This window comes from Zingiber officinale, chromosome 8B (assembly GCF_018446385.1).
Source record: "Zingiber officinale cultivar Zhangliang chromosome 8B, Zo_v1.1, whole genome shotgun sequence".
NCBI classification, from domain to species: domain Eukaryota; kingdom Viridiplantae; phylum Streptophyta; class Magnoliopsida; order Zingiberales; family Zingiberaceae; genus Zingiber; species Zingiber officinale.
In genome coordinates, this window is record NC_056001.1 from 80,180,388 (window position 1) to 80,188,253 (window position 7,866).

General features: G+C 38.1%; 1 long non-coding RNA gene across 1 annotated transcript; it reads right to left on the reverse strand.

Annotated features, from left to right (window-relative positions):
* Positions 1–6,234: 6,234 nt before the first annotated feature.
* LOC122014890 lies at positions 6,235–6,481 on the reverse strand. The gene is made up of 2 exons (XR_006120788.1): positions 6,445–6,481; positions 6,235–6,369 (listed from the first exon to the last, which is right to left on the reverse strand). It is a non-coding gene; the product is annotated as an uncharacterized LOC122014890 (long non-coding RNA).
* Between the last annotated feature and the right edge of the window lie 1,385 nt (positions 6,482–7,866).

The following is a 7,866-nucleotide window of genomic DNA, read 5'->3' on the forward strand; positions in this document are numbered from 1 at the left end:
TGAGGTACGATCTCTTCCTCCTAATAAAATGTTTAAATTCATTAAAATTTTAACAAAAGATTACTGCAAATTAGAAAATGAAAATAAAGATTTAAAAGCAATATTAGCTACATCTTGTCCGTTAGAAATGCTAGATAAATCAAATTTAGAAAATGAAAAATTAAAATTAGAAATTCAAAATTTAAAAATTCAAGTAGAAAACTTGAAAAACTCTGCTTGCTCATCTAAAACCAATTTTAGAAGGTTCAATAATTTGAATTGGTATTATAGATATCACCAGGGACAAATTAAAAATATCTCTAGAAAATATGTCCCTAAGAAATTTTTAGTTAATCCAGTAGGTTGGAACCTTTATTGGGTTCCTAAATCTTGCTTAGTGTAAATTTTAAAATCAAAGTTAGCGCTTTAAGTGAGAAAATTAAACAAAAATTTCTTTATGGGCTTTGACTAGAAAGTGGTTGTTGCTCCAATAACCAAGAAAGCCTAGTGCCTCGCCACTGCCTGGAAGCCAAATATTGAAATAAATGTTTAATTAATAAAGCATTAATACTAGAATTATTTAATGCTTTAAAAAGTTATTCAAACATGGTTCAAAATTTTGCCTTAAATTTTTTTAAATAATTAGTTTTTTTTTAAATTCTATTTTCAAAAATAACTTTTACTTAGAGTGTTTAGAAAATTTTCAAAAAACTATTTTTTCCTAAGTTAAAATCTTAAAATAATAATAATAATAAATAAATAAAATAAATCTCAAAATTCTTTTACTTAAAATTTTACTTAGAATTTATTCTGCTTTTATTGATTCAAATTTTTTTTTCAAAATATTTAATTAAGTTTTATTGATTGCAAAATTCTTTTTCTAACTTAGAATCTTTTGACTTAGAATTTTCTTTTAAGGTAGCTTTTCAAAATTTTCTAAGTCTTTAACCCTTAGATTTTTTCTTGGAACCCCATTTTTGTGATCAAAGGGGGAGAAGGATAAGTATAAGTCTAGAGGGAGGTAGCCTAAAACTATTTTTTTTCTATCTTTGTGCACTAAATTATAAATTTAGTTAGTTTATTTTTTGTCTAGTTAACCCTAGCTTAACTAGGGTTGATCACACCAAAAAGGGGGAGATTATTGAAACCCCAAGGTTGGTTTTGGTGTGATCAACAAGTTAAGTTAGGTTCTGTTGTTTTCTAACCTTGTGTCTAAGTGTGCAGGAGCTTAGGAGCACAGGTACTCGAGCGGAAGACGCAGCTAGCGAGAAGGACGGCACGGGAGAGAGCCGAAGAGTACCGGCGGGCGAGAAGGAAGTGCGCGCGATGGTTCCAAGGGGGCGGAAGATTGCTCGGGGAGCAAGAGGCGCGCGCGAAGGTCGGCACGGGTGCGATCGAGGGACGAAGTCTGCGGATGAGTACGCTGGTGGGCGAGAAGGGACACGCGGCAATTCCGAGGGACGAGAAGCCGGGAGGAAGCACGCTCGAGAAGGCCGGAAGATGGGTTCGGGTGAGCCTATTCGGATGTCGAGATCACCCAATCAAGCGGATCCGGAGCGGAGACGGGGACTTAACGGAGAAGTGGTCCGGACAAAAGTCAACCGCATTGACTTTTTCGCTCCAGGCCCTACCGGGCGCCCGGACCCTGATGTTGACCAAGATCGCGATTTACGCGATCTGAACGTTGGGGGATAAAACTTTATCCCCCCCAGGGCGCCCGGAACTCTTCCAGGCGCCCCGACCAAGGCTATAAATATAGCCTTGGTCCAGAAGCTCTTCATCAGTTCAGAAATTGTAAACAACACTTGTGTGCTTCCACTGTTTAGATTAGCTTCTGTCTTTCTATGCTTACACTGCTGTAAACGAGGCTTCTCCGCCTGAAGGAGCTCTTAGTGTGATCTTCATCCTTGGATTAACAACCTCCCCAGTTGTAACCAAGTCTAATTCGGTGCCTCGTTTTTATGCTTTATTTTCTGTTTAATCTATTTTTTATGTGTTAGCTTAATCGTACGAGAAAGGGTTGTGTTTGATTTTTCAGGGCTATTCAACCCCCCCTTCTACCCGGCCGCATCGGTCCTACAGATTTGACTTATTTGTACTAGGGTACACATTTATATATATATATATGGATTTGGTTCAGGATATTGTCATGCTTAGTGTCATGCATCATTCGCATGATTGCATGCTGCGTGATAGGCTGCTCCATTATTGTAGAGCATATCGCCAGTTTCATTACTGTTCGGTGCTCCGCTGTGACACTCATGGGTGGCGTGACGCAGCGTGGTAGCACGTCAGTTTTGCTCTTCCGGTGCTCCGTTGGTCCGCTCATGGGTAGTGTGACGCATCGTGGTAGCACGTTAGGGAACCCTCCCCGCCATGGTGTACCGGGAGATGAGAGCATTGTGCTCCCCCATTTATGATTTGGGGTAGGAGTATGTGTGTACTCCGACAGCATCCCGTCCACTCGGTCACTCATCAGGGGTAGTGATGTCAGAGTGCACGGTTGTCACAGCCCTACCCACTCAGTCTCACCATTGTGTGTGAGATGACTGACTGGCGTCAGGGGTGACCATGTCATTGGCACCATATGCATTTATTGCATTTATTTGCTTGTGTTTGCTGCACTTATATGCTGCATTTTGGTGGATGCATTTGTTTGACATGCATACAGGAGGCATATTGTGTATCTGGTTTGACGACCCTTTTGTTCTGGATAGGAGTTCCTGGTGAGTACAGCTTCCTCAGTTACCTTTCAGTTTTGCATATTTCCTATATATGATTAGGAAGCTGTATTCCATGTTTATTGCTGTTAGATATATCTTACTAGGCATGTCTATTGGTATTCGCTGAGTTGTTGAACTCACCCCCGTGGACACTATCTTTTTTCAGGTACCAGGTTGTTTATGATGTCGCTTGGAGTATCCTGTCTGCTGGTCCCCACGTCACCTCAGAAGATCTATCGGTTTCATTTATGTTTTATTTGTTTTATGTGTCAGTGTGTTTAGTTTGTGCTCCGGTTTTGTTCTGGAGTGTTGAAGTTGTTATGTGATATTTTGTATTGGTTGTTGGTTGTGTAAGCCTAGCCGGCTAGCAGTTTTGTGTTTGGTTTGTATTTAGTTTCTGTCATGTTTTGTTGTGTTTTTATTGTATCAGCCGAGTAGGCTGTATTATAAACTGCGTGATTGTGTGTATATTCCAGCCGCCTGTGACTGATGTATATTATGTCTGTAGAAATGCTTCAGATTATCATCCGTATAAGGGAGGTGCTGTCGAAATTTTTTTCGACAAGGACTCCCCCGGGGCATGACAGAAACAGTTGCTAATTACAAGGACATACATTAACAACTTTCCATATTGACTATTTTTTCTCTCAAGGCCCTTTATGAATCTCCAAAAGAAAGATATGGAATGATAAATCTTTTTTAAATTAGGAATAAAAGAAAAGCAAAGAATTGTCTCACTTATCCATCAAAACCTATGTAAACATGACTTAAATTTTCTATCGACTTAAATTACTTCCTTAAAAAGTTCTCATTGCAAATACTTCTATTCATTAATTGTAAATTCACCTTTCATATATTAAATGTCGGAGAATAAAAAAAACTCAATTATCCTAATTTTTTTCGTTCTACTAATTTCTTACACAAAGTATTCCTCAATAAAACTTGAGGGATATTTATTTGATCCTTATCTTATTCTCCATGTATTTTAAGCACCATAAAATTTATTATGGCAAGAAGAATGAGGTGGTCTATAATGTGTTATTCCTCCTCACTTGGTGCCAAGGGAGGCCATCCAGTTCCTTTGAAGCAACAAAAACTACCTATCTTAAATAGTGTGATAATTTCTCGGGCTATGATTGTTGCCTCATTGTACAATAGTACTTGCCTTAAACATTGATTTATATTTGGATTGTTGACATATACATAGGTTATTATGTTAAGAATTACATAATAGTATTCAATACACTTGCTGTAAAGTTACTAAGATATTACGTTACTTTGAGATGTTTAAGAGAATAAATCTTTGTTGAATTTGAGATGTTTAAGAGAATAAATTCATGTTTCAACAAAGGTAAGAAAAGAAACAAAAAAAACTTATATGTTGACAACATATTTCCAATCTTCATCACGAATGCGATGACCAAGAGGACCCAACAAAAAAATGATCTCCTTTTCAGCATTGATGATAGTCAAAATCCAGTGAAAACTACATAAAGAGATATAATTAGTGCATGCATTCTATAAGTTCTCAAAATATGCAAGTGAGAGTGATATATAATGTTATTCTTAAAATCACCCAACATTGCATGGCACAATAACCAACTGGCCAGTTGAGATACCAATTAACTTACTAGCTAAGTAAGAAGCCCTTTTATTTAGCTATTCTTGGATGAAATTTTTATTCTGATTTCTTGATGGTACATACTCCACAGGCACTGGATCCACTAATTTGAAATCCTACAACAACATCTTTTCCTGCATCTTTCTATATAGATGCCTACAATTGAAAAATATCCCAAAAAAATAATGAAATCTAAATTAATGAAACACATAAATAAAGTCCAATTCCATCGAAAGCTTACCATATATACACAAATATGCAAGTGTTTGTGATTGACATCAATTCACAAAAGGGAATTATGTCATCACAGTTAACATAGACTGTACGCTCCATGCCAAATACATTAGGAATTAATTACAAAATCACATTCTCTGTTTCGTCAAGACACTAAAAATAACTATATAAGATGTGTAAGGGTCTTAGCACATTAGACGATTGTAACTTGGATTTCTCTTTTTTTTTGTCAACTTTTTTCTTCCTAGTCTTCTACATATGTTGATGCAAACATATATATTAGATATGTGACATACTTTAAAAGTACACAAAATTTAGACACCACTTTATCACTTTTACCTCATCCTGCATGCTGATCAAGTGTATAGGCCAAGCCACATGGCTACCTACAGCATCACCAATACACTAACATGTAGTTGGGATTGAAACATGTAGTGGTGCTACTTGATTAATTGCTTTATCAATGGCGATCCTCATGCAATTCACGGGTAACGGAACATCATCAATAAAGTTGCCAGGCCCATTAACAGAGACAATTGTCCCATATGCAACAATCTTTCCTTTAGGCTCCAATAACAACATCACTTCTTTACACCATAATACAAACAATTCATGAATCATCAAGACATAGTGCTTTACAAGCCCCATTATATACTAACAATGAGATAATAATAACAACGTGAAATATATATTTCACCTGTAAAGCCGAACCCTTCTCAATAAATTTCACATCATCATCAAGGCCTTCATTTGAGAAGCCCTTTTGAAGTTCAACTTCAGGTTTTATATTGAGGGGGTATTGGGGTTTGACCGAGCAATTACCCTTCTCCCCACTCTCAAATTCTCGTCCACATTGTTTATACACCATTGCTTCCAATTTTTCTATTCTTTCACCTTGCTCAGAAAGCATAGCTTTTGCCTCCATAAACTCTTTCTGTTGCCTATCATAGACATCCTTATCAACTTGCACCTTCCCTCTAGCAACCTTGAAGAAGGATGACGGAGTGACATTTGCTCCTATGCCTCTCATACATCCACCATGTTAGTAAGAATTGAAGGCCTTCGTGAGAATATCTTCAAATGGTTTGGTAAAGGACAACTTACCATTCTTCTTTTGCACAATATAATCATCCTGTCATGCATCCAAATACAATAACTTTAAATATATACATATATCATATATGTACAAATAAACAATTTATGTCTACTTTTTCTTACAATCTTATTCGTGTTTGCTTCAACTCATCGCCGACAAATTCCCCTTCTTTGTTGAGTCATCCTCTCTTCTAGAGAATGATTCTATTTATCTCATCGTCATCACATAAGTCACTGGACTACAAGCAAAAAATCACATGAAGTCAACGTACTTAACACCAACTTCAACGAACCATAAGTACGGATTTAATGTTTACTAAATATTTACTATTTTTTCAGACAAACCCGCATATCCTTTTCGAGAAAGTCGGTGATGGTATAAGTTTGCCTTGCCTCTTGCACTCTGTAGTTCATTTTTTTCCTACAAAGTGATAGATGAATTATAACCACAGTTAAATAATTCACATATATTAACTAGAGTTAAAAAAGACCACCTTAAAAAACTTACTATAAAGTCTTCAGATATCAATTAATCACGAAACTACTCTAATCTTCAAGTGAAATGCAATGCCCTTGAGGTACCTTGTTCAGAAGCTTCGAATTATTTCTATTTGGTTGGATGAATGTCCTAGTGAGGTGAGTTTTATACTGACGCCACTTTGAATTTGTAGAGCTCAAACACCCATTCCTTCATTTTAGGTCCAGTTTGTATGTCAACTACACAAAAAATATCTTCAATAAATAAATAAAAGAAAAAAAATGCATCACATAAGAAAGTGTCATATTACTTACATTGACAGATTCCCATATCATATTCTTAACTTCATCCGACACCTGCTTCCAAGAGTGATAATTAATATTAATTTTTTCCCAAGCAAGCATGCCAATAAAACTCTGTAATTTAGAAGCTTTTTGCTCCACTGGCTACCCATACTCATTAAATCTCATACTCTATTTAACTCCCTAAATCCTTTGAACAACAAGCTTATTCATTTGAGTATGACTTCTCTTTAATCTTGTTGTTTAGGTCGTCATGTTTGATCCTACCTCTTACCTTTACCCTTATTGTCTTTTGCATTTTTTTTGTGAATTCTTATCTTGGTCAACTATCTCATCACTATAAGCTGTTGGATAATGAAGTTTCGATAGAGGGGGGGGGGGGGGGAATATCGATTACAAAAATTTCGATAAGAATAAGCGCAGCGGAAAAGAAAAACAATGCTAACATAGAACCAATTTTACTTGGTTCGGAGTCTGTGTCGACTCCTACTTAAAGGCCCGCACACGAGGGTGCTTTCGATGGACAATTCACTAGCAATTCGATAACTATTACAAACTAATACAGGAATGCTAATGAAAAAACAAAGTAAAGCTATACCGACAGAAGAAGAAATTAAAAGAACAGTGTTGTCGGAACTTCACAGCGTTGCAGGAGCATAGGAAAGTAGATTCTGAGTTGTTGTTGAAGCTCCACCCCTGCCTCTTCTTTTATATGAAGCTCGGGGCACCCCGGATCCCTTCCGGGCGCCCTGGTGGGACGTGGCAGGTCCAACCAGTGAGCTCCACATGGCGACGATGCGTTTGGATAAAATTGCCTCCCGGGCGCCCGGACCACCTTTTTCCAAGGAGCATCTTTCCTGCAAAACAAGGTTAGTCCGAGGTGAATTTATAACTTATAGCCTGCAAAACAGAGTGTTAGTTCAGTTTATAGTTTAGCAAAAAGAGTATGACTTAGATTCCGCCTTTCCGAGACCGGAATCTAGTTACAATCTCGACTTAGATATCCGAAATGGGTCTAAGCCGGATCAACGCCTAATGTTCCCTTCCCGGGAACGTGTTCTCACAGTCACTCCCTTCCAGTGACTTACCTTTACTCACCTGCCAGACGTCTGGTCAGCCCTTCGACCCGTCTGGACTTCTCGCCAAGCGTCCGGTCAGCCTGTCGACCCGCTTGGACTTCTCGCCAGCTATCCGGTCAGCCCGTCGACCTAGCTGGACTTCTCGCCAAGCGTCCGGTCAGCTCGTCGACCCGCTTGGACTTCGTGCCAAACATCCGGTCAGCCCGTCGACCTGTCTGGACTTCGTCTGCACACTCGGTCAGAGTGTTAGATCATGACAAACCTAACTTAACCCGATTTGTCATTCATCAAAACCTGAGTTAGACCGTTAGTGTTAACCGCACCAACAATCTCCCCCTTTTTAATGGAATGACAA